This window comes from Equus caballus, chromosome 17, assembly GCF_041296265.1.
Source record: "Equus caballus isolate H_3958 breed thoroughbred chromosome 17, TB-T2T, whole genome shotgun sequence".
Classification (NCBI taxonomy): domain Eukaryota; kingdom Metazoa; phylum Chordata; class Mammalia; order Perissodactyla; family Equidae; genus Equus; species Equus caballus.
Window position 1 is genome coordinate 15,375,303 of NC_091700.1, and position 27,964 is coordinate 15,403,266.

Genomic DNA, 27,964 nt, shown 5'->3' on the forward strand with positions numbered 1-27,964 from the left:
GTCTGTCTGTTTGGTGAGAGTCTTAAAATTTGGAGCACTAGATGTGGAGGTCAAACCCTTTGCTCCTCAGGGAGAAGGTGGAGTTGGGGATTCCCTTCTGACTGTATGGCATTGTGGCAGGGGTGGGGATTATGATGAGAGTGTGTCTCAGCCTTTCCTACCTGTTTCAACCTGGGTATTTTTGCATTTGTCCCGTGTGTACGAGTCGCTAGTCTAGTTTCTGGATCTCTTTCAGAGAGAATGCTCCAAGTGTAGCTGTACATTTGGTGTGTCTGTGGGAAGAGGGGAGCTCAAGATCCTCCTATATCATCATCTTGGTCAACACTTGGGGGAGAAAAAAAAACAATTTTACAGTTTTATTTTAAGTTAGCCTAAGCAAAACTGTTAGAAGCAACTATTAGGACTATATATATATATATATATATACATATTTTTTTTTCCACTGACATAGCCAAGTAAAAAGTCACTTGGATTGTCAACTAGTTTAATTTTAATCTACATCTCTTTAGTGGACATTTGTACTCACTGGCAGCCAAGCATCTGAGCCCCTTATCTATGTGTGGGGGTATTTCCTACCTTATGAGTTTTGGTGATAGGCACAGACCACCTCCCTATGTGGAATCTTGGGGAAAAAACCCAGACATTTGTTTCACTATGCTTTGCAGCTAGCAAATAGGCATGTGACCTAAGCTGAGACTTAGATGCTCTTGTCCTGTACTTTGAATTAGAAGCTAGTAACACAAAGAAGTAGGGACTACAGAGCTTCTATTGTAGTTGGAAGCAGTTGCAAGAGCTGCAGCAGGATTGAATTTTAATGCCAGTGATGCCAGGGGGTGGTGTTCACTGTCCAGGAGTGGAACTGGTGCAGTCAGTGGTGTTTAGTGTTCACCAGTGCTGGCAGTGGTGTTCTTAGGAGGCTAATTATGGCTTGATTTTGACTATGATGCCACAGCTCCCTAGACTTCCTTGTTCTTGCCAGGTGCCAAACGTGCTTCCTCAGCCTTGTTGACATGTTTGTTGGTTACCTGATTTTCTTTTAATAAATTTATTTTCTGTTTAAATTAACCAAAGGAGCTTTCAATTTCTTGTAACTTAAGAATCCTAACTGATGCAGTTTTCTTTTCTAGTGCAGGTAATTGAGAGTGACTATATTTGGTAAAACATTTAGACATATAGTACTATTTAGTAGCATTGGTTGCCTTAATAATAATTTAAAATGTTCTTTTTATGAAATTGCCTTTGACTTATACGTTAGGATCTTTTTTCACTTTCACTGTGGTCTAGTATTAGTAGGCTAATCTAGCAATTGGTCTTGAAATCCTAATTAATTTTTCCTTAGGCACATAGGAATAGGGATTATGGAGTACATAGAATTTGGTGAGAGCCATAAGAGTGTCCTGGATAATGGAAAATCAGCCTGGAGTAAAATCACTTGATTTATACATATATGAAGACTGTGTTTAGGCTTTGGCTAGTCCCTAATTCTATTGATCTTTATAATGTGGGAACTTCTTATAGAATTGATTTTTCTTCCTACTGTCTCTGTAATCTGGATTGTTTAATACTGCTGGCTCTGTCATACTTCTTATATTTTGGAACTTTGAAAAGTCACTTTGCTTTCTCCTTTTTTGAGGAAGATTAGCTCTGAGCTAACTGCTGCCAATCCTCCTCTTTTTGCTGAGGAAGACTGGCCCTGAGCTAACATCTGTGCACATCTTCCTCTACTTTATACGTGGGACGCCTCCCACGGCATGGCTTGCCAGGCGGTTCCATGTCCACCCCTGGGATCCGAACTGGCGAAACCCAGGCTGCCAAAGCGGAATACGCACACTTAACTGCTGCACCACCGGTCCAGCCCCCACTTTGCTTTCTTTGCCTTAAGTTTTAAAATGATGGAGAATAAACTAATCTCTAATGTCCTCTCTAGCCTTAGCGTTTGATGGGTCAATGAAATGTGATTTATTTCCTTTTTCTTTTCTAAAGTTTGAATGCCAGCAGTGCACTTATGCTGCGTGGATCTGGACAGATCAAATTCTTTGCTCAGTGAACTCAAAATGGTCAATTAAGACATAGCTATTGGGAAGTATGTTAAAGTACAAGTTCAGTAAGTACCGAAGTCTGGGGGTATTCAGTAACTGTCATTCATGTAGTTTATGAAAATCATTTGGAAAATGAACAGCTTTGTATATTCACAGTTGAAATTCTTGGAAGACAGTATAATATCTGGTTGAAAACTTCAAAACCAGAATGCTTAGGTTTCAGTCTGGCTCTACCATTTATTAGCAGTGTGACCTTGGGCAAGTTACTTAACCTCTCTGCATCTTAGTTTCTTCATCAGTAAAATGGGGATAAAAATAGAACCTACCTTACAGAGTTCCTGTGAAGATTAAATGAGTTTGTACATGTAAAGTATCTGAAGTGTCTAGAAAGGTGCAAGACATATGGTACTCATCATTAGCAATTATTATTTTCATGTTATTATATAATCTCATGTAGCTAAAATACATTTTGTCATTTTACTTATAATTCTTGTATAAATCTTGAATTTGAGATCATAGTTTCATGTATATCCAAAAGATTTATTGTGCATATCTGCTTATCTTGTCATGAATGTTTTATGGCATTCTACTATTATTAATAGAGCAAATAATTTATAACCATTAAATATTGCACTATCATGGGATTCGTTGCAGTGTTTGGCACAGAGATCATAGTTGTGAAGCACATCCATAAAAGCTAGCTGTGTTTTAAAGAAGTTATGAGATTTCAAGTATGCATAGCTGATATAGTAATGTAACTGAATTGCTCTAATAATAAACTTAACATTTCTTTCAATCCTATATAGATTTTGGTCCTTTCTCTACTTCCTGTTGATAGAAGTAGAATATTGAAATACAAGGAAAATTAAAATGGCAGCATTGACCAAGAATATTGCTATCATATGAGAATGTTTCAGTGGTACCTCCTTGCCAATGCATTGATTTCTCTTTGCTTATCTTGATTTTATAATTCAGATGTATTTTATGCTTCATTATTAATGATAGGTGTAGAGTCTTTCTTATTAGTTCTTGGATTTTCTATCTAAGAAAATTTTGTGAAACAGTATATACTATAACATTTGAGAACATTTTCATAGTTTCTTTTCATAAAATAGCATAATTATCACTATACTTTTAGATTTTAATTCCAAATCTTTAATTCAACTAAAATGACATCATTTTATTTTATTTATGTATTTATTTTGGTGAGGAAGATTGGCCCTGAGCTAATATCTGGTTCCCATCTTCCTCTTTTTGCTTGAGGAACATTGTCCCTGAGCTAACATCTGTGCCTGTCTTCCTCTATTTTGTATGTGGGATGCTGCCACAGCATGGCATGATGAGCAGTGTGTAGGGCCGTGCCTGGGATCTGAACCCAGGAACCCTGGGCCACCAAGGTGGAGCATGTGAACTTAACCAGTTTGCCACCAGGCTGGCTCAACAATCATTTTAGAGACCATTTCTTTAATCATTGTGTTTTTTATCCTGTTTCCTTTTTCAGGACCAGGGTTCTGATCAAGCAGGAAAGGAGAAAGCAAAAGATAAAGAGAATATGTTTATTTGTGTTAGCTTTATGAAAAAAGTGATCTTCTGAAGCATTTTTCCAAGGGTAATAACTAAGTGAAATTGGAAGACTCTCTTCCTTTAGCCTTCTCAACCTTGTAGATAGGTTGATAACCAACCATTTTGCTTAGGCAGAGACTTAAGGACCTTGTTGATTCTTGTTGTCATTCTAGTTCCAAGATGTATCCCAAGTCTGATAACTTCTCACTACCTATACTATTAGCACCCTGATTCAAATCATCATCATTTATTGCCTAGAGTAGTATAATGGCCTTATAACCTACCACCTTTTTTTGTTTTTTAATTACATTGATCATTACACAGTAAAGTTGAGCATGTATGTACATTACAGCTCAGCAGTATATATCTGAGTGAAACTCTTCCACTTGTGAACTTTGAGACATGTACAAGCTTGTTTGGATATTGTTGTTGTTAAGTAGCAAACAAAAAAAAGAGAGAGAAGGAGGAGAAAGAGAGAAAGAAGGACAGGGGAGGAGGAAGGAAAGGGGACCACCCAAATGTCCATTAGCAGTAAAATGGTTAAGCAAATAGTGGCATACCCAAGTAATGATGGAGCAGTGAAAATGTTTCAACTACGCGTAATTAGTGTGGATGAATCTCAAAAACATAAAGTTGGATAAAGAAAGCAACTCACAAAAGAATACAAGCAGTAAGATTCCATTTACGAAAAGTTCCAAAACAGAAAAAATATGTTCGAAGGTAGTAAAATTTAAAGAAAAGCAAGGGAGTGATTATTATGAAAGCAGGATAGTTGTTAACTCAGTGAATTGATGCTTCATTGTAAATTTAACTTATATTTCCTTGATTACTAATGAGACTGACTATCTTGTCATTCAGGTTTCCTCTTTTGTCAGGTACTTTTCCAAGTAGTTTTTTCATTTTTTATTTGAGTTGTTTGTCTTTTTCTTGTTGTGTCTATGTATTTAGGAATTATTTGTCAGGTATATTTGTCCTTTGGCTTTTAATTTTAGTTTTTCAATCCTGTCTTTGAAGAAAAGTTCTTAATTTTAATGTAATTGAATTTATCACTGTTTTTCTGCTTTATCTTTTACTCCTTTGTAGTCTGTGACACAGTGGTTAGTATGATCTTTTAAAGGCACAAATCAGAATTTATCATTCCCCAGCTTAAAAGCCTCAATTGCTTTTCATTGCTCTTAGAATGAAATCTGATTTTACCAAAGTCTAAAAGAATCAGAAGGATCTGCACCCTGCCTGCCTCTCTGACCTTGTTTCTTACTACTTGTCCTATTCATTTTATTTAAGCCACACTGACCTTCTTTCTGCCACTGTTCTTTGTCTGGAATAGTCTCCCTCGAGATATTTGCATGTCTGGCTTGTCAACATTTGAGTCTCAGCAAAAGTATGTCCTCTTAGATTGGCCTTCTCTGATCACTACATCTAAATAGCTCCCTGCCCTCCAAATGCTGTCTCTCCTTTACCCTCTTTAATTTGTCACTCTTTCGTAATCCTATATTTTCTTAGAAATTTGTTTTTTCTGTCCCCCCATTAAAATATCTTCATGAGAAGAAGGATTTTACCACGTTTGTTCATTTTCTATCTCCTGTGCCTTGAACTGTCTCTAGCAATAACATAGACACTCAATAATAAATAAACTATGAATGAAGGCTGTCCCAAGAATATTTTTAAAAAGTAATCTAACTCTATCTGGATCATTCTTTTGAATATTTGTCAGAAAGGGAAAGACACATGGCTCTTCCCAAGGTGTTGATCTCTAATCGTGTCACTTTTCTCTTCTTTGAAAATTTCATACCTTCCTTTACCTCCCCAAACCTCTCTTTCCCAACACTATTCTTTATCCCTTCATGCTCGTTAAATGACCTTGTATCATAGTTCAGAGGAAATAGAAGCTATCAGATGAGAATTATCTCAAATTTCTACCACCAGTTCTATAAACCACCTTCCTTCTTCATCCATCTTCTCTTTCCCTCCTCTAACTACAGAAGTAATTCCCTCTGATCAAAGGAAGGTCTCTCTGTCTGTGATCTGGATTCCATTTACTTGCGCTTTCCATTGATGTTTACACATACTGAATTTTCTCCTATTAGACAAGTAAAGGTGTCTCTGGGTCCTTTCTCTTTCCTGCTATGCCCTTTCACTCTCATCTCCCATTTGTTCCTTGGTCCACTTCACTGTACAGCTCTTACTAGTGTCAAAATTGAACTTTATAAATCATACAGACAGAAAATCAATAAGGAAATATTGGTCTTAAATGACACATTAGACCAGATGGACTTACTAGATATATGCAGAGCGTTCTATCCCAAAACAGCAGAATACACATCTTTTCAAGTCGGTCGGAACATTTTCCAGGATAGAGCATATGTTAGGCCACAAAACAAGTCTCAGTAAATTGAAGAAGATTGAAATCATATTAAACATCTTTTCTGAGCACCATGGTATGAGACTAGAAATCAACTACAAGAAGAAAACTGGAAATAACAAAACATGGAGTCTAAACAACATGCTGCTCAACAACCAGTGTGTCATTGAAGAAATCAAAGAGCAAGTAAATGATACATGTCTACCTAAGGAAGTAAGAAAAATCTCAGATAAACAGTCTAATCTTACAACTAAAGGAACTAGAAAAGGAAGAACGAACAAAACCCAAAGTTAGTAGAAGGAAGGAAATCGTAAAGATCAGAGCAGAAATAGATAGAAACTGAAAAAATACCATAGAAAAGATCAATGAAACTAAGAGCTGGTTCTTTGAAAAGGTAATTGATAAACCTTTAGCCAGACTCATCTAGAAAAAAAAAGAGGCCCCAAATACGTAAAATCAGAAATGAAAGAGAAGTTATGTCTGACACCTCAGAAATGCAAATATCATGATATTACTATGAACAATTAGATGCCAGCAAATTATACAACCTAAAAGAAATAGATAAATTCCTAGAAACATACAGTCTTCTAAGACTGAATCAGGAAGAAATAGAACATCTGAACAGACTGATTACTAATAATAAATTGCCTCAGTAGTCAAAAATCTCCCAAGAAACAGAAGTCTAGGACCAGATGGTTCCACAGGTGAATTCTGCCAAACATTTAAAGAATTAATACCTGTCCTTCTCAAACTATTTCAAAAAATTGAAGAGGGAGGAATGCTTCCAAACTCATTCTATGAGGCCAACATTACCCTGATACCAAAACCAGACAAAGACACTACAAAAAGAGAAAATTATAGGCCAATATCCCTGATGAATGTAGATGCAAAAATCCTCAGCAAAATATTAGCAGACTAAAATCAACAATACATTAAAAGGATCATACACCATGATTAAGTGGGATTTTTCCTAGGCATGCAAGGATGGTCAGTATGCACACGTTAGTCATTGTGATATGCCACATAAACAAAGCAAAGAATAAAAATTGTATGATTATCTCAATAGATGCAGAAATAGCTTTTGACAAAATTCAACATCCATTTATGATAAAAATTCTCAACAACGTGGGTATAGAGAGAACCTACCTCAACATAGTAAAGGCTGTATGTGACAAACCCACAGCTAATATCATATTCGATGGTGTAAAGCTGAAAGCATTTCTTCTAAGATCAGAAACAAGACAAGGATGCCCACTCTCACTACTTTTATTATATTGGAAGTCCTAACACAGCAATTAGTAGGAAAAATAAAAGCCAGCCTGATTGGAAAGGAATAAGTAAAACTGTCACTGTTTACTGATGACATGATACTTTATACTAAATATATATATATACTTTTTATTTTATATATATTGTTTATATATATATACACACACACACTAAAAACTCCACCAAAAATTATTAGGATAAATGAATTCAGTGAAGTTTCAGGATACAAAATTAATATACAGAAATCTGTTGGGTTTCTATACACTAATAACGATCTATCAGAAAGAGAAATTAAGAAAACCCTCCCAGGACAATTGCATCAAAAACAATAAAATACATAGGAATAAATTTAACCAAGGAGAAGAAAGACCTATACTCTGAAAGCTATAAGACATGGATGAAAGAAACCGAAGACAAATAAATGGAAAGATGTATGTGCTCACGAATTAATACTGTTAAAATGTCCGTACTACCCAAAGCAATCTACAGATTCAATGCAACCCCTATGAAAATACCATTGGTATTTTTCACAAAACTAGAACAAATAATCCTAAAATTTGTATAGAACCACAAAAGACCCAAAATAGCCAAGCAATCTTGAGAGAGAAGAAAGCTGGAGGTATCACATTTCCAGATGTCAAACTGTACTACAAAGCTATAATAATCAAAACATTATGATACTGGCACAAAAACAAATGCAGAGATAATGTAACAGAATAGAAAGCCCAGAAATAAACCCACAAATATATCGTCAATTAATCTACAACAAAGGAGGCAAGAATATTCAGTGGGGAAAAGACAGCTGTTTCAATAAATGATATTCGGAAGACTGGACAGCTCTAGGCAAAAGAATGAAACTGGACTACTTTCTTTCGGTATGTGTAAAAATACACTCAAAATGGATTAAAGACTTAAACGTAAGACCTGAAACCATAAAACTCCTAGAAGAAAACTTAGGCAGTAAACTGTTTGACATCAGTCTTAATAATTTTTTGGATCTGTCTCCTCAGGCAAGGGCAACAAAAGCAAAGATAAACAAATGAGACTACGTCACACTAAAAAGCTTTTACACAGCAAAGGAAACCATCAGCAAAATGAAAAGGCAATCTACCAAATGGGAGAATATACTTGCAAATGATATATCTGATAAAGGGTTAATGTCCAAAATGTATAAAGAGCTCATACAACTCAATATCAAAAAAATAATTCAATAAAAAAATGAGAGGAACTGAATAGACATTTTTCCAAAGACATTTACAGATGCCCAACAGACATGTAAAAAGATGTTCAACATCACTAATCCTAAGGGAAATGCAAATCAAAACCATCAAAAGACAATAAATGTCAAGTGTTAGTGAGGATGTGGAGAAAAGGGAGCCCTCGCGCACTTTTGGTGGGAATGTATACTGTTGCAGCTACTATGGAGAACAGTATGGAAGCTTCTAAAAACATTAAAAACTAACATATGACCCAGCAGTTTGACTTCTGGGTATTACCTGAAGAAAACAAAAACACTAATTTGAAAAGAAATATGCACCCTTATGTTCATTGCAGCATTATTTGCAATAGCCGAGATGTGGAAGCAGCCTAAGTGTCCATCGGTGGATATATTGGTAAAGAAGATGTGGCATATATTTATTCAGTGGAATATTAGCCGTAAAAAAGAATGAAATCTTGTCATTTGTAGCAACATGGATGGATATAGAGGGTGTTATTCCAAGTGAAATATGTCAGACAGAGAAAGATAAATATCATCTGATTTCACTTATATGTGGAATCTAAAAAACAAAACAAATGAACAAACAAAACAGAAACAGACTCATAGACACAGAGAACAGGCTGGTCATTGCCAGTGGTGAAGCTGGTGGTAGGTTGGGCAAAATAGGTGAAGGGGATTAAGAAGTACAAACTTTCAGTTATAAAGTAAATAAACCATGGGGGTATAATATACAATGTAGGGAATATAGTCAATAATATTATAATGACTTTGGTGACAGATTGTTGGTAGAATCATTGTAGTGATTATTTCGTAATGTGTGTAAATGTCAAATCACTACGTGTACACCTGAAACTAACATAATGTTCTATGTTAACTAAAATTCAATAAAAAAATTTGAACTTTATGTTATTCAATTCCAAAGATATTTTTCATATACTTTAATGTGTCATCATCTGCTTTTCCATAACCTTCATCTTTTTTGTTTTGGTGATACAAACTTTATTTAGCACTTCATGAAGTGAACAGTCTTCTTTCAGAGAACTGCTGCCTGTTCCCTTCATCTTGAAACAAGCTCTTCCCTTGCTTCCTTTGACACGTTCTTAAGATTTTATTTGTCTCCCTGGCTGCTCCTTTTAAATGTCTATTTTCAATTTAAAATTTGATTGTCTTCTGGAAGTTTTCTATTTATCTTCTAATTATTTTTTACTTGTCTCTACCAAATGAGACTTGTTAAAAAAAGTTGAGCCTAACAACAAAAAATCAAACAACCCAGTCAAAAGATGGGCCGAGGACATGAACAGACATTTCTCCAAAGAAGATATACGGATGGCCAATAGACATGAAAAGATGCTCATCATCACTCATCATCAGGGAAATGGAAATCAAAACTACACTAAGATATCACCTTACACCTGTCAGAATGGCAAAAATAACCAAAACAAAAAGTGACAAATGTTGGAGAGTTTGTGGAGAAAAAGGAACCCTCATACACTGTTGGAGGGAATGCAAACTGGTGCAGCCACTATGGAAAACAGTACGGAGATTATTCAAAAAATTAAAAATAGAAATACCTTATGAACCAGCCATCCCACTACTGGGTATCTATCCAAAGAGCTTGAAGTCAGCAATTCCAAAGGTCCCATGCACCCCTATGTTCATCACAGCATTATTTACAATAGCCAAGATGTGGAAGCAACCTAAGTGCCCATCAACTGATGGTTGGATAAAGAAGATATGGTATATATATGTATACACACACACACACACACGCGCGCGCGCGCGCGCAATGGAATACTACTCAGCCATAAAGATGGATAAAATCGTCCCATTCACAACAACATGGATGGACCTTGAGGGTATTATGTGAAGTGAAATAAGCCAGATAGAGAAAGACGAACTCTGTATGACTCCACTGATAGGTGGAAGTTAAACATATAGACAAAGAGAACTGATTGGTGGTTACCAGGGGAAAGGGGGGGTGAGGGGAGTGCACAAAGGGTGAAGTGGTGCACCTACAACATGACTAACAATAATGTGCAACTGAAATTTCACAAGGTTGTAAACTATCATAATCTTAATAAAAAGTTAAAATACCACACAAAAAATATTTAGAAATAAACTTGATATCCTATAATATGAAATATGTCACCAAAAGCCATTGGAAGTCATAACTATACATATAACATATTTTAAATATTTTATCAATCTGTCTTTTATACTCATGCTTTAGTACATTTTTTACTAAATAAAGATTTGCTTGTCTTAGATATCCCCATAGGAATTGTATGTGGAGGTCTAACTGTCCTAACAACTTTGATAATGTGCTAAAAAGATTGGAAATGTGTTTTGAATTTATTGTTTATTTGATATCAAATAATAAAATAGTGAAATTGTCTGCAAAAGTTACCCCCCCAAAAAAAGTTGAGCCTAACCTTGTCAGGTAAATTAGTTACATACCTTTGTTCTCTCTAGGAAAAGAAAGATCAGAGGTTATCATGATGGATAGATTATGAGGGTTCAACCTCTTCAGCCGTGTCCCCTGGAGTAAAGGCTTGCTCCCTTCATACACAGTGTTTGTACTGTTCTTCTTCATTCCTGGAACATTATCTTCCCACACTCTGGCTAACTCTGACTCATCCATCTATCTTAGAAAAAAGTCATTTTCTAAGAAAGCTTCCCTCTTCTCCTGCCCTCCCTCTGCCAACTCTCCCCACATCTACCTGTAGTTTACATACTCCTGATGCTCAGTTGTAATTGTTTGTGTCATTCTCTTTCTGATTATGGTCTTATCCTTCACAGAGTACAGTGCCTTAGGAAATAATATCTTAATTCCAAGACGCTGTCAATTATATGATCCAGAGTCATGTTTTTCAAAGGGGAAAAATATTTACATCCTGAAGGTTCTGTCATTTCATTGCTGACCATAGTGTGATCTTTTTAAAGAAGCCCCAATGTGGAGCTGCACATCACTCAAACGAAACACTTTTTTATCTGTGGTTAAGTTTGCATAAAAATGCAGCATTTACTTTTTTGCTTGATAGCTGGCAAGTCTCTTACAGTTCTTATGTTTTTTAGAATCTTAAAAGTCTATTATTAATATTCTGAAATATTAATGTGATAAAACCTTAACTTCTTGGAAAAATGATACTTCCTCTTGCATTAAATTTTTTACCATCTTGGACTTTTTTCACTTTTTATATCTCACATTTATAATCACGTTTATGCCATTGTGTTATGAGTTATATAGTGAAGAAGATGTTTTCACAATTTGTTATAGTGTCTAATACATAATAGTTGCTCAATAAACAAATTTTGAACAAATGCCTTTGAACTTCTTAAATTAAGGATGTAATCTGAGAGAAAAAGAATGAAAATAAGAATAATTCTGCTCAATCAGAAATAAATACTGAATGAAAAATGATAATTATTTACAAGTCTGGTATAAAAGAAAATCTAGGAGTCATGGGGAGATAACAGAATTAAGTTAGCTTTGGCTGCAGATAAGTTCTCACATAGCTTCTTTTTGTTTTTCTCTTCTCATTTCAGTTGACTTTTATTGGCACACAGCTATGCGTATCTTTAGGCTTTTTATATCTGTGGTATAGCATACTTTGCAGAAAAACAAGTTTTTAGCCTATCACATTTGTTTTATCAGGTTTTTAAAAACGTTCCACATTCAGATAATTTTTTTTAATCTTTTGATACCTGGGAATGGCTTTATACAGTTCTGTTTTAAAGGCATTACGCTTAACAAAAGAAAGATTATAAGAAGCTGTAATTTAGAGTCTTTGGGCAAACTACAAGTTATCATGATTCATTTTAATTTACATGTAAACATGTAAAGGAGGTGTCACAGAAATATAAAAAATATCAAGTCAATTATTTAATAGCATTATTGATTTTTATTATTGATGATTCTGCCTGAAACTATATGGTTGCTAGAAGAACTTTTTATTTTTAATTTTTTTAGGAATATTTTGAAAAGAAAAGGTTAAAATCAAAAATGAAATTACGGGGAGTTTTATCCCCTGTCAAAAATTCTGCTGTCAGTTTAGACCTCCTTAACCTGTATATGGTAAATCAGATATCTTGCCAGAAGAAAAGACCTGGTAAGTCAGCCTCTCCAGTAACATTTTGTTTTGAGTCTGATGTGATCATAATGTTTAGTTTTCCAATAATTTTGTAATTTTAGAACTCAAAGGATGTGGAAAGTAATTTTAAAACTTGATTGCCCTCTTAAATTAGAAGCTTTGTTAGTCTCTGCTTAAAATGTTTTATTGTTTAATCCATTTATTTTTTTTTAGGTGGTGTGTTATATAAAATTAATTTTATAAGGTATGGTTAAACTTATAGCGTTGTTTCAATTATTATGTTATTTTGTCTAGGCAGATAGTTACCAAAGTTTGGCTAAAGAGCAGGGAATAAATATCTTTACTGTCTTATCCTATTTGGAGAATTTGTTTGAAAGGAAGAGCTGAACAAGTTTTTGCCTCAATGATTAGTTTCCTATCTCATAACTTGAATTCCTTAGACATTCTTGGGATGTTAACTATAGTAGTCTAATACTTCAAAATAAAGTTCATTTTGGCCTGCACTTTGATTCTTCAAGTAAATAAAAAGTTTAATCAGAGTATTTTTTTCTCTCTCAAGGAAACTTGTGTCTGATATTTAATTTTTAAAACAAGTGCTAAAATGAGAGCTTAAGAACTGAGTTCATAAAAAGGGATTGAAATTGATCACAGTATTGTTAGTGTCTCCTCTTTTCCTTTCTGTGCTATTTTTGTTTCTCCACAGATGACAGTTGTCACAAGTAAATGTAGTCACACTTTAGTAGAAGTAAATACATTATTAATAAACTTTAGGAATAAAAGTTTCTGTTGTAAATATATTTGCTATATTTAGTTCTTTTTCTTCATTTGTGTAATAGTGTTATCAGCTGTTGTCACCATGTCTTACATTAGATCCTCGGATCTTATTCATCATTTTGCTGAAAGTTAGTACCCTTTTCCCAACCTTTCCCTATCCCCCAGTCGCCAGATCCTGGCAACCACTTTTCTATTCTCTGTTTCTATGAGTTTGACTTTTTTTTTTTTTTTAGATTCCACACGTAAGTGATACCATGCAGTATTTGTCTTTCTCAGTCTGGCTTATTTCACTTAGCATAATGCCTTCTAGCTCCGTCCATGTTGTCACACATGGCAGGATTTCATTCTTTCTCAGGGCTCAGGAATATTCCATTGTATATATACACACACACATATACACACCACACCATCTTTATCCATTCATCCATTGATGGACGCTGAGGTTGTTTCCATATTTTGGCTCTGTGAATTATGCTGCTGTGAACTTGGGAGTGCAGATATCTCTTTGAGATCTTGTTTTCATTTTATTTGGATATATACCCAGAAGTGAGATTGCTGAATCATATGATAGTTCTATTTTTAATTTTTTGAGGAACCTCTATATTGTTCTCCATAGAGCTTGCCCCAATTTACATTCCCACCAACCATGCACAAGGGTTCCCTTTTGTCCACATCCTTGCAAACACTTCTTACCTCTTGTCTTTTTTTTTTTTTTTTACTTTTTGTGAGGAAGATTGGCCCTCAGCTAATATCTGTTGCCAATCTTCTTCTTTTTCTTTCTTTCTCTCCCCAAAGCCCCAGTACATAGTTGTATATCCTAGTTGCAGGTCATTCTAGTTTTTCTATGTTGGATGCTGCCACAGCATGGCTAGATGAGCAGTATATAGCTCTGTGCACAGGGTCTGGACTGGCGGACCCTGGGCCACTGAACTGGAGCACACAAACAACTATTCGGCCACGTGGTCAGCCCCCTCTCTTGTCTTTTCGATGATAGTCATTCTAACAGGTGTGAGGTGATGTCTCATTGTGGTTTTGAATGCATTCCCCTGAGGATTAGTGATGTTGAACACCTTTTCATGTACCTGTTGCTCAGTTGTATGTCGTCTTTGGAAAAATGTCTGTTCAGAGGGTCCTCTGCTCATTTTTTAATCGATTCTTGTTTTTTGATATTGAGTTGTATGAGCTCTTTATGTATTTTGAATATTAATCCCTTATCAGACAATATGATTTGCAGGTATTTTCTCCCATTCTTTAGATTGCATTTTCATTTTGTTGGTGGTTTCCTTTGCTATACAGAAGCTTTTTGGTTTGATGTAGGACCAGTTGTTTATTTTTGCTTTTATTCCTTTTACTTTTGGTGTCAAATCCAGAAAATCATCATGAAGACTGATGTCACGGAGCTTATTCCTTATGTTTTCTTCTAGGAGTTTTATGGTTTCAGGTCTTGTATTTAAGTCTTTAATCCATTTTGAGTTGACTTTTGTGTATGGTGTAAGATAGGGTTCCAGTTTAATTCTTTTACATGTGGCTGTCCAGTGATGTATTTAACTTTATATATTTCCTTTCTCCCTCACTCTGTTTTCATTCATACATTGAACATATGTTTTTTGAGTACTTACCCTAAGTATTGTATTGGATTCTGGATGTAGAACAGAAAATAACAGGGGCAGGACATGCTGCTGTAGGGGAGGAAGAGAATTCCTCTATCTCTTGTAGGTTCTTCTGGCTGGGCTATGAATTAAATTGACATGAGACAGAATAAAAGGAGAAAATCAAACAAAGCTTTGTAACATGTATCATGGGAAAAATCCAGGAAAACTGGTTAACTCCCAGACTGGCTAAGGTTGTCATCTTAAATACCGTCTTTGGCTAAAGACAAAGGAGCATGTTGGGGGTGGGAGGGAGTCAGTTATGGGAGATTACCAGAAAAGGACAGTAAACAAGAGAAAGGTTATTATGCGGATTTAAGTCCTTGCCTTCTGCCTTGATAGGAGTTTCTGGACATAAGGACATCCCCCCTCTTCCTGGTACAGAGAGGGAGTTACCTTTACAAATGGAGATTTCCCTTACAAATGTAAATGTGTTTTACAGAGGGTAGCTTCTACTTTTCAGAGCTTCTCGCCTGTCTGCAGTTTCTTAAAAGTAATCAGCCCCAAATAATCCTCATGCCAAAGAGACACATTTTGGGGTGGCCAATTCTGATCCCCCACACTACCAAAAAATAAGGCACCTTGGCATATTGAATATTTTGAGCTGAGGAATTTGAGGAAGCAGCATGTGCAGGAAGGATTTTCATGTGAGAGGTGCCCTCGCTATACCCCAAGAAAAGGAACGTTGTTATCTCCAACGCAGAGGGAACACCGAGAGGACTCTAATGAACAGACCTTGCTGTTTCCCTCAGTTTACTACACTTAGCTGATACCCCTTTTTGTCCTGTCCCATTTCCCCAGGACTTTCCGCTCTTCATCAAACCTAGCTTAAAAATGCTCAGGTTTAACCACTTTGGGTCTTCATTTCCTTACAAAGTTTTCCACATAAAACTTATATTAAATACATTTGTATGCTTTTTCTCTTGTTAATCTGTCTTTCGTTACAGGCCCCCAGCTGATAATTTAGAAGGGTAGAGAGAAAAGATTTTTCCTCCTCTACCAAAGCAAGATTTTATTAGTTAGGACTCATGACTGCAAATTACAGAAACTTAAAAAATATATATTTACTTACTTAATGTTGTGGACTGAATGTTTGTGTGCCCCCAAAATTCATATGTTGATGTGATATTAGGAGGTTGGGCCTTTAGGAGGTGATTGGGTCAGGAGAGTGGACCCTGATGAATGGAATTAGTGCCCTTGTAAAAGAGACCCCAGAGAGTTCTCTCACCTCTACCACTGTCTGAGGACACAGGGAGAAGACAGCTGTCTGTGAACCAGGAAGCGAGCCCTCACCAGACAGCGAATCTGCCAGCACTTTGATCTTGGACTGCCCAGCCTCCAAACTGAGAAATAAATTTCTATTTTGTATAGTTCACCCAGTCTATGGTAGTCCGTTACAGCAGCCTGAACGGACTAAGACACTTAACTGAAAGGAAGGGTAGTGGTGCATCTGGGCCTCAGAGACTGCTTGAGTCAGGAAATTGAATACTACCAAGATTCTTTTTCACTTCAGATACTAGTTTTATTCTCTCAGACTGTCTTCATCAATGAAGCTTAAAATGTGACATTAAAAAACTAACATTGACAACTAGAAGCTATGTACCAGGGGGCTTTCAGGAGAAAAAGGAAAAATAAAATCCAAAAAAACCCCACTATGAACTAACATTGCTCATCTCTCCAATTTCACCACCAGGGAAATACTGAGAGCTGCTTCTCTGATTCTGAATTTTTTAATTCCGCTGGAAGGAGGTTGCCTTGCTCTGCTGGTGTCAGGTCTCAGCGCTGGAACAATTACTTATAACCAGAGGGGTGTAATGCCATTATTGAGTGGCAGGTGGTTGCCACTAAACCAATTGTTTTTTCCAGGGAAGCAGGGTTATATAAGAAGATAGAAGCTCTCCACTACAACTCTGTAGTTTGTGCATGTGTAAAAAGCATTTCCTGGAAAAGGATCATAATTAAAAGTACTAAGCGGTCAAAATAGTTATATCGTCTATAAGGAGAGACAAGGCTGCTGCATCTAAAGTTTAAAAATCTAGTGAGGGAGATAGAGTTAATCAAGTACAGTAAACTATGGTAGGTGCTATAATAGAGAACATATGTAGTGCTGTGGGAATATGTAATATAGCAACTGATACAGTCTAGGGGTTAGGGAAGTTTTGAAGGAATCAAAAAATAAAGCAAAATTTGTAGGGCCCCTTTCATGAGGAGAATGTAAGATGATGAAGAAAAAGATGATTTGAATTATCTGTGATAGTTGCTAGTACTGTAATGTCTTCTATCATGTATAGAATATAGGTGGTTTTAGTAAATATCTAAGATGTACATTTACTTAATGACCATGGTATATCAACCAATGCTTTTAAAAGATTTTATTATTCATTCTTAATTTTTAATTGCAACTTTTTCATTATAGAAACTGTGAGAAAACCGATCATGTGAATATGAATAGAGACATAAAAATGCCCCTGAGAAAACATGATTTAGAACTTCCAATGTCGCCTCATCTTGTCCCGTCTAACCTCTGCATTGATGATATGGAAAACAAGTAGGTTTTAGCTAGGTTGTATATTATTAGGTATTTGAAAGAGTCATTATCAACTCTGTTTTATTCATTGGAAAATGTATAAAGGGATTATCCTAGCTCCAGTTTTTGTTTGTTTGACTGTTAGCAGTATTATTAAACTATTAAGACCTTAGTCAATGAACTAATATCCATGCTAAGTGTTCTTTGGATGCATAGTTTGACTTTCCTTATCATAAAAATCTCTCTCTAGTAATAATGTAATTTTTATAAAACACAGTAATATTATAACCCTGGAATGATTTACTTAAGAGTTCCATATGTTTTCATATTTGTATAGAACAGTATGAATTTTAAATATTTATAAAAGATAATCAATTTTATTGCCACCTATGTGTTTAACTGTTACATTTTCTTTTCATTAGTTTACACTATCAAAGACAAGGCAGCAAGGAAGAACTTGGCCCAGTTAAGGTGAGAGTTAAACAAAAATTTTTTTAAGTTATTTTAACAATTGTGACATGCCACTGTTACCCAACCAGGTTCATTTTTGCCCGCCGCCCAGAAAGCCAAACACTGAGATGACGAGATAGCAGCAGAGAGAGGGTTTACTCACAAGGTAGCCATGTGAGGAAGCGAGCTCATGAGCCTGAAATTTGCTTCCCCGAAAACAGAGACTCAGGGATACATATGGGCCGGGGTCAACGTGGTCTGAAATGTGGAGAGAGGTGATTGGAGGTGAGGAGAGGTGAGGTAATGATGAGCTGCACAAGCGTAGTCAGACTTGATGCCTCTTCATAGGACCCACGTTCACAAAATGGCGACATCAGCATGATCTGAGGGGAGAGTTTTTAGCCTCTTCAAGTCACCTGTCGGACATCTCCGTGGGCCCAGTTGATGAGTTGGTGGTCTCAACTGGCCTGAAGTGGACAAGGAGTTCCAATTCCTGAAAAACAGCTCACACACGCATTACCATGGTGATGCAGGCACCAGGAAGATGTTACCTATAGGAGCCTAGCGGGAGTCAGCATATTGCCTAAACAGCACAATTAACAATGAGTGGGTTAAACAGCTAAAAGCTATAATCAGTAATTGCAAAAGGGAAAAAAACTTTAATTCCTAGCTACTTAATCATCAGTGGCTCACTTTCTGCCAGTTTCACCATCAAGTGATATAAATTTTTTGAGAATCAGAGAAAATTAGTTATCCTTTAAAAAAATTTTTAGTCTTTAAAATTGTTCTTTTAGAAGTTTTTAATGTAAGAAACCTATACCTTAAGAATATTTTAACGATTGCTTATGAGAAACCCTTTGGAGTTCTGGTAATGTAGACTAGGCCTTTGTGTGCAAAGCATTTGATTCTGCCTGTCACTGAAGAGCTGCAAAGGATAATTCATTTGGGGAGTTCTCCTTTGGGTTCATGTGATCATTGAGCGATTCATGTTTTCAAACGTGGTGACCCGACTGTTTTATTTTATATCAAATTGTGATTTTCAATATTCATGTTGATCCCAAGATTATTTTTCTTTCAAAGTATATTTCAAATAATTATTTTTTAGCAAATAAGACTTTAATCAATTAGAAAACACATAGATTGTGATTAAAGCTTGAACTGTGAAAGTCCAATGCCATATTATTAATTATTCTTTCCTTTGAATAGCCAAAGTTAAGCTACGTCAGAAAGATAATGGCAGTGATACTAAAATCTCTTGGAAATCTTTCACCTGAATTGTAGATAAATGAAACTTAGATTTCCTGTCATTAGGAGATGACATGCAGGTATGGAGCTTGAGGGTAGAGGGGACCATCGGTGAGAAAGGCAGATGGAAAGGAGCTCAAGTATAATCTTAGTTGATAACCTCTCTTGTCTTAGTAAGGACTGTCAGTTACTGATGACTTGCCTTTACTTGGGACTTTTTCTCTAACTCGTGACCTTTTTCACTTTTATTTTAACTTTCCTTGTCTCTAGTTTATATATTTTGGCAAATCACATGATTGTATCTTCTTTCCTATAGTCCTCACAAGTCATGGACTCATATACAATGTTCGAACCTCAATTGAGCAGAATAGAAAACTGCAGCTTCACACCACCATCTTTGTCAGCAGAATTAGCTTCTAACAGAGATATTACAAGACAAAATTTTATTCCCAGAATAGTGCCTAGTCCTCAGAAAGTTGCATATGAAAAAAAAGCAGAATGAACAGGTACCTTTCTTTTTTTAAATACAAGTCTTTATTGAGTTAGATAGGTTACAATCTTGTGAAATTTCATTTGTACATTATTGTTTGTCAGTTGTGTTGTAGGTGCACCCCTTCACCCTTTGTGCCCAACCCCCACCCCATCTTTCCCCTGGTAGCCACTAATCTGTTGTCTTTGTCTACATTTTTAAATTCCTCATATGAGAGGAGTCATACAGAAATTGTCCTCCTCTATCTGGCTTATTTCACTTAACATAATTCCCTCAAGGTCCATCCATGTTGTTGCAAATGGGACGATTTTGTTCTTTTCTATGGCTGAGTAGTATTCCATTGTATATATATACCACATCTTCTTTATCCAGTCATCTGTTGATGGGCACTTAGGTTGCTTCCACATCTTGGCTATTGTAAATAATGCTGCAGTGGACACTGGGGTGCATGGGACTTTTGGAATTGCTGACTTCAAGCTCTTTGGATAGATACCCAGTAGTGGGATGGCTGAGTCATAAGGTGTTTCTATTTTTAATTTTTTGAGGAATATCCGTACTGTTTTCCATAGTGGCTGCACCAGTTTGCATTCCCACCAGCAGTGTATGAGGGTTCCTTTTTCTCCACAACCTCTCCAACATTTGTTACTATTTGTTTTAGTTATTTGTGTCATTCTAATGGGTGTAAGGTGATAGCTTAGTGTAGTTTTGATTTGCATTTCCCTGATGATCAGCGATGAGGAACTTCTTTTCATGTGTCTATTTGGCCATCCGTATTTCTTCTTTGGAGAAATGTCTGTTCATGTCTCCCGCCCATTTTTTGATCGGGTTGTTTGATTTTTTTTTGTTGTTGAGTTGTGTGAGTTCTTTATATATTATGGATATTAAGCCTTTGTCAGATATATGACTTGCCAATATTTTTTCCCAGTTAGTGGGTTGGTTGTTTGTGAACAGGTCCCTTTCAATCACTAGTTCTTAGCATTTTATATTTTTGTGATATGCTCTTTTTTTCTTTTTATGGATTGAAAAAATATTAGTTGTGGGTTGCTATAGATATAGCCAAATTAGGAGAGAAATTAAGTATAATAATTCTTCTTAGGTCAAAAACTTAATTCTCTGGGCTGTAGAAGATTATGAATCCCAAAACTGGAATGTTCTTTAAAAGTCTTTGAAATCATCATCTTTTTATAAAATTATTGATAGTAAAATTGACCATAGTTCAATGTGTTATGTAATACTTGATTGTAATCACAGTAAAGGAGTAGATGGTGATGTCATGATGGCCCAGTATACATGATATGGAAAGGATCCTGTGAATAGCAGTACATAATCTCAGTGATGTCAGAGTAATCTGTTAAAGTATAAGTTGTGATGGCTTGATTCTTTCTATGACTTGAAAGATAGCTGGTTATATGCACTTCCATCCAAGACTATGCACATATATGTATATAGATAGAGATATTTAGTGCTAAAATGTTCAATCCTTGTAGTCTCTATAGTTAAAATTATAAAAACATCCAAATTTTTAAAGTTTGAAATATATACGCCATAGAACATACCAAGAAATGATCTTTTACTAAGTTTACATAGAGTTAAAAAATATAAAATTATTAAAGGTTACTATACTAATATATAATGGTAGTGAGTAAAATGGTTATGTAAACGCTCTATCTTGTTAACAAGGTTAACAAGAATATTTAGTTTTGAATCTCTCCCATTTTTAGCATGAGGTGGTTTTATGTCATATTTGTGTACTATTTCTAAATTAATTTATAATTAGCAAATTTATGATAATTTATAAATTGTAGTTATATATTACAGTATTATAGTTATATACAATATGTAATGATATTCAATTTTATTGAAGTATGTTTTCTGCTTTTCAGAGAAGGGAAAATGAAGTATTGTGCTAGGCTTATTAATTTAAGGACCCAATAATTTTTTGTTGTTGCTTTGGTGAGGAAGATTGGCCCTGAGCCAACATCTGTTGCCAGTCTTCCTCTTTTTCTTTGAGGAATATTGTTGCTGAGCTAACACCTGTGGCCCTCTTCCTCCATTTTGTATATGGGTTGCTGCCACAGCATGGTTTGTTGAGTGGTATGTAGGTCTGTGCCCAGGATCTGAACCAGTGAACCCTGGGCCGCCGAAGCATAGTGTGGGAACTTAACCACTATGCCACTGGGCTGGCCCCCCAATAATTTTCGAGTGATGCAATGAAAAACATTCAGTTACCCATTCCATTTGTATTTTATAAGACTAAAACTTGCATCCTACATCAGCTTTAACTCATCCTTGCTTTGTTAAATAGTTTATAGGATAGAGAATGAGACCCTGTGTAATCTATACTTGAATAATCTTCTACTTAGAGACTGCAGGTTAGTGATTATCTCCAAAGGGGTAAATAATGTTGTACTTCATATGGCAGAAGAGAGAAAAGAGAAGCTAACGTCCCTGGTAAGGTGTGGTGTCACATTGTGAAGTATTAGGGAATTTATTTATTTGGATATATATTTGGAGAGATTTCAGGAAAATTAAAATGAGACTATAACTTACATAAGAAAATGAGTTGAAAAACAGGTTAGAATAAAAAGTGGTCTGGGGCTTACTAGTCCCTGGAGAAGTAGATTGAGCCAATATATAATATTCTCTTCTGTTTGGATTTGTTTGTGTGTTTCTCGCTTCAAGGGATGACATTGTCCCTGCACCATTGACACTGTCTCTCTGAGGCTGAGATGAGATGTGTTATCAGACTTTATTTTCAGCTTTTGTTGATGTTAGACGTTTTTTTAAAAAAAGACTTTTAGTATCTCTTTTTGCCTGCACGCTTTTTTTTTTCTGACTCTTTCTGTCATTGCTTGTCTTTGGACGTCTCGTTTCTGTGTTTCATGGCTTATACATAAAATATACTACAGATATGAATTATTATTGCTGGATAGATTAGTGTTGGGCCATTATAATATCTTTATATGGTACCTTCCTCATTAACAAATGGGTTATCACATCTGCTTTTCACAAGAGTCTGTCCATACTTTCCCCGTTTTGCACTCAGTGGTAGCGATATTCAGAAAGATTAAAGTAGCAGAGGCTGGCCCTGTGGCCGAGTGGTTAAGTTCACGCGCTCCACTACGGCGGCCCAGGGTTGTGCCGGTTCGAATCCTGGACGTGGACATGGCACAGCTCGTCAGGCCATGCTAAGTCGGTGTCCCACATGCCACAACTAGAAGGACCCACAACTAAAAATACACAACTATGTACCGGGAGGTTTTGGAGAGAAAGAAGAAAGATAAAATCTTTTTTTAAACAAAAGATTAAAGTAGCAGTCTAAAATTACTTAGTAAATGGAGGAACTGAGATAAGTACAGTTGTTTCCTTGGGAGAAATCATTATTTTCTGTCAGCGATATTTAACTTTTATTTACTCAAGATCTTGGTGTTCCGGGTCTTTTTTTTTTTAATCTTTTTTTACCTCTGAGAAAATGGTTAGCTCACCATAGATCAACCCTGTTATTTTAGCAGTCATTCAAATACTGACACTGCTTTCATTATTAGAACAGTATTTATTTTGTTTTCAATAAGGACACTCTTTCTTTTAGACTAAAAAATACATTTTTAAACTATAGATGTCTACTTAAATGAGGTTTTACGGTAAATTATTTAAATTGTATATATGTACATTTACCCTTTTGGCGGGTTCTTCCTTTTTTTTTTTCAGCTCAGTAATGTTAATTATTCTAATTCCGTGATTTCCGAATTAAACAAAAATCAAGATGCTTTCAGTCCATCATATAAAACAGCACAATTTGGAACATTATTTGAAAGATTAAACAGGTAAGCAAAGATGTTGAAGGAAATAAAGAACCTGTAGCATGCTTTCTTTGAGTTATTAATTTGATTTTACTGGACAGAAGTAGTTTTAGTTAGAAACGTAAACAGACCTAAGTAAAACTTCTAAGGAAAAAAAACCACTGTAAGTAAAATGTAGCATTTAATTAAAGTAGTTATAAGTAACGATTTTCTGATGTACATATCTACCTTTCATTTATTTATTTTAAAAAAAATTTTGGGCCAAGGTGCTTTGCATCTGTTTTATAATCCCTGTTTTATGAATTACTACTTTCTTTTTCTTTATCATAAACATAATAATATTTTTTTCATATTTATGGTAGTTGATCAGTGCCCCATTTTTATTTTCTAGGTGTCTGTATTTAAACTCTGGTTTGTTGTTTTAAAAGACATTAGACTTGTAAAACCAGTTTGAATCACTCTTGGTAATCATAATGAGAAACTTTGACTCTGTAATTCTGTCTCAGTCTTCCTCGTTTTAGTAAATGGCACCACTATTCACTCAGTTGCTTAAGCTAAAAAAAAGTTGTACCTGATTCCTTCCTTTCCTTCAACTCCCAATATCTGTTTCACAAAGTATTGTCAATTCTGTATTCTAATAAACTTTAAAGTTATCTACTCATGTCTCCATCTCTACAGGTTCCATTTCAGTCTAAGCCACCACTGCCTCTTGCCTAGAATTGTAATAGCCATATAACAGTTCTTTTTGTTTCCTCTTTGTCCTTAGGTCTATTTTTTTTTCACACTTTATTAATGTATAATCAACATACCATAAACTGAACTTATCTAAAATGTGCACTTTGGTAAGTTGTGACATATGTCAAAAATAATGACCATTCATCATCCCCAGTAGTTTCTTTGGGCACCTTTGTAATCCCTTCCTCTGGCTACTTTACATCCCGTACTCCCATCCCAAGGCAACTGCTGATCTGCTTTCTATCACTGTTGATTAGTTTGTATTTTCTAGAATTTTATATAAATTGCATTAATACAGTATGTTTTCCTTGTTTTGGTCTAGCTTCTTTGACCTAGCATAATTTGAGATTCATCTATGTCGTTGGTTGTGTATATCAATGGTTCATTCCTTTTTATTGCTGAGTAGTATTCCATTGTATGGCCATAGCACAGTTTATTCATCTGTTGATGACCATTTGGCTTTTTTCTCCAAGTTTTGGCTATTCCAAATAAAGCTGCTATGAAAGTTCATATAGAAGTCTTTGTTTAGACATATGCTTTCATTTCTCTTGGGGAAATATCTACGAGTGGAATGGCTGGGTCATATGGTAGGTATATGATTAAATTTTTAAGAAACTGACAAACTGTTTTCTAAAGTGATTTGTACCATTTTACATCGCATCAGCAGTGTATGAGAGTTCCAGTTGCAGCATACCTTTGACAACACTTGGTAAAGTCAGTCTTTTAAATATATCTGCCATTCTAATCAATATGTAATAGTATCTTACTTTGGTTTTAATTTTGCATTTCCCTAATGACTAATGATGTTGGCATCTTTTCATGTGCTTATCAGCCATTTGTGTATCTTTGGTGAAATGCTTACCTTTTTCCTTTCCTTAGTGGTGTCTTTTTGAAGTAAAAAAGGTTTTAATTTTGATGAGATACAGTTTATTAATTTTTTCATTTAGAAATTGTTTGTGTGTTGTCATAGCTAACAAGTCTTTGACTAAGCCAGGGCCATGAAGATTTTTTCCTATGTTTTTTTCTGTCTTGTAGTTTTAGATCTTACATTTAGGTCTCTGATCTGTTTTGAGTTAACTCTTATGTATTGTGTGAGGTAAGGGTCTAAATTCACCATTTGCATTTGTGGAAAGGAAAGAATATCTTTTCCCCACTGAATTGCTTTGGTACCTTTGTTGAAAATCGATTGACCAAAAATGTAAGTTGTTTTTCTTTTCCCCCAGGAATCTCAGTTCTGTTCCATCGGTTAATTATGTCTATCTTTATGTCAGTGCCACACTGTCCTGATTGCTATAGCTTTACTGTATGTTTTGAAATTGAGAACTGTATTAGTCTTCCAGTTTATTGTTCTTTTTTGAAAATGTTTTGGCTTTTCTTAGTCCTTTGCATTTCCATGTAAATTTTAGCATCAACCTGTCAGTTTCTGGAAATAAAAAAAGCCTACTTGGATTTTGATAGGGATTGTATTGAATCTGTAGATCAATTTGGGGAAAATTGCCATCTTAACAATAGTGATTTTTCCAATCCATGAACATGAAATGTTTCTCCTATTCATTTTTTTTTGAATGTCGTAACAGCTTTATTCATAGTGGTCCCAAATTTGAACTAACCGAGATGTCCATTAATAATAGAATATTATGGGGCTGGCCTGGTGGCATAGTGGTTAAGTTTGCATGCTCCACTTCGGTGGCCTAGGGTTTGCAAGTTTGGATCCCAGGTGCAGACCTAGCACCACTTGTCAAGCCGCACTGTGGTGGCATCCCACATAAAATAGAGGAAGATTGACATAGAGGTTAGCTCAGTGACAATCTTCCTCAAGCAAAAAGAGGAAGATAGGCAACAGATGTTAGCTCAGGGCCAGTCTCCCTCACACACACACAAAAGAATAGAATATTATATAATATTCATGCAGTGAAATAATACACAGAAATGAAAAAAAATAAACTGCTGATACATGCAGTAACAAGCATCTCCATGGAAGAATCTCAACACAAAAAGAGGACCATTGTGTAATTCCATTTATGTGGAGTTCAGAACCTGGCTGAATTAATGAATGGTGATAGCACTCAGAATGGTGGTTACTGTTGGGAGGTGTGGACTTGGAGGGGCATGAGAGAACCTTCCAGTGTGTTTGAAGAGTTTTATTTTTCCAGATTTATTGAGATATAATTGACAAATAAAAATTGTATATATTTAAGATGTTCAAGATGATGATTTCCTATACATATACATTGTGAAATGATTACCACAGTCAAGCTAATTAACACATTCATCACCTCAAATAGTTACCATTTTTGGGTATGTGATCAGACCACTTAAGATCTGCTCTATTAACAAATATGCAATTTACAAGTATACAATATAGTATTATTAACTATAGTCATCATCTTGTACATTAGATCCCCAGAACTTACTCATCTTATAACTGGAAGTTTGTACCCTTTGACTAATATCTCATTTCCCCTACTCGCCAGCATCTGGCAACCACCATTCTATTCTCTGCTTCGAGTGTGACGTTTTAGATTCCATGTATGGGTGAAATCATATAGTGTTTGTCTTTCTGTGTCTGACTTATTTCACTTAGCATAATGTTCTCCCTCTTCATCTATGTTGTCACAAATGGCAAGATTTCCTTTTTTATGGCTGAACCATATTACATTGTGTTTGATCTTCTTTAATTTCTCTGAGTAATGGATTTTTTTTTTTAAAGATTGGTACCTGAGCTAACAACTGTTGCCAATCCTTTTTTTTTTTTGTCCTGCTTTTTCTCCGCAAATCCCCCCAGTACACAGCTATATATTCTAGTTGTGGGTCCTTCTACTTGTAGCATGTGGGATACTGCCTCAATGTGGCCTGATGAGTGGTGCCATGTCCGCGTCCAGGATCCGACCCGGCAAAACCTTGGGCCGCTGAAGTGGAGCATGTGAACTTAACCACTTGGCCACTGGGCTGGCCCCTCAGTGATGTATTGCAGTTTTCAATATATAAGCAGTGTGCTGCTTTTGTTAAATTTATTTCTAAGTATCTTATTCTTTTTATGCTGTTGTGAATTGAATTATTTTCTTAATTTCATTTTTGGATTGTTCATTGCTAGTGTATAGAAATACAATTAATTTTTGTATATTGATCTTGTATCCTTCAACTTTGCTGAGATCATTATTAGTTCTAGTAGTATTTTTGTGGATTCTTTAGGAGTTTCACCATACTGGATTATGTTGTCTATAAATAAAGGTGTTTTTATCTCTCCTTTTTCAATCTGGTTGCCTTTTACTTGTTTTTCTTGCCTGAGTGACTACAACCTCTAGTACAGTGTTGAATAGCAGTGACAAGAGTGGACATGCTTGCATTTTTCCCACTCTTAGGGAAAAAGCATTTAGCCTTCACTATTAAGTATGATATTAGCTGTAGGTTTTTTTGTAGGTGCCCTTTATCAGGTTGAGGAAAGTCCCTTCTATTCCTAGTTCATTGAACGTTTTTATCATGGATTTTGTCAAATGCTCTTTCTGTGTCCCTTGAGATTATCATCTAGTTTTTTCCTTTATTCTATTAACATGTAATATATTACCGTCTTTTGAAGTATTAAACTACCTTGCACTCCTGGGTTAAAAGCTGCTTGGTCATTATATATAAACCTCTTCATGTAATGCTGGATTTGGTTTGCTAATATTTTGTTTATGATTTTTGCCTCCATATTCATTAGGAAAATTGGTCTGAATTTTTCTTTTCTTCTTATGTTTTTTGTCTGGCTTTC

At 35.5% G+C, this 27,964-nt stretch overlaps 1 pseudogene; it reads left to right on the plus strand.

Moving 5' to 3' along the window:
- The window catches only part of LOC138918317 (regulator of DNA class I crossover intermediates 1-like), a 73,118-nt pseudogene that overhangs the window by 13,583 nt on the left and 31,571 nt on the right, over positions 1-27,964 (plus strand).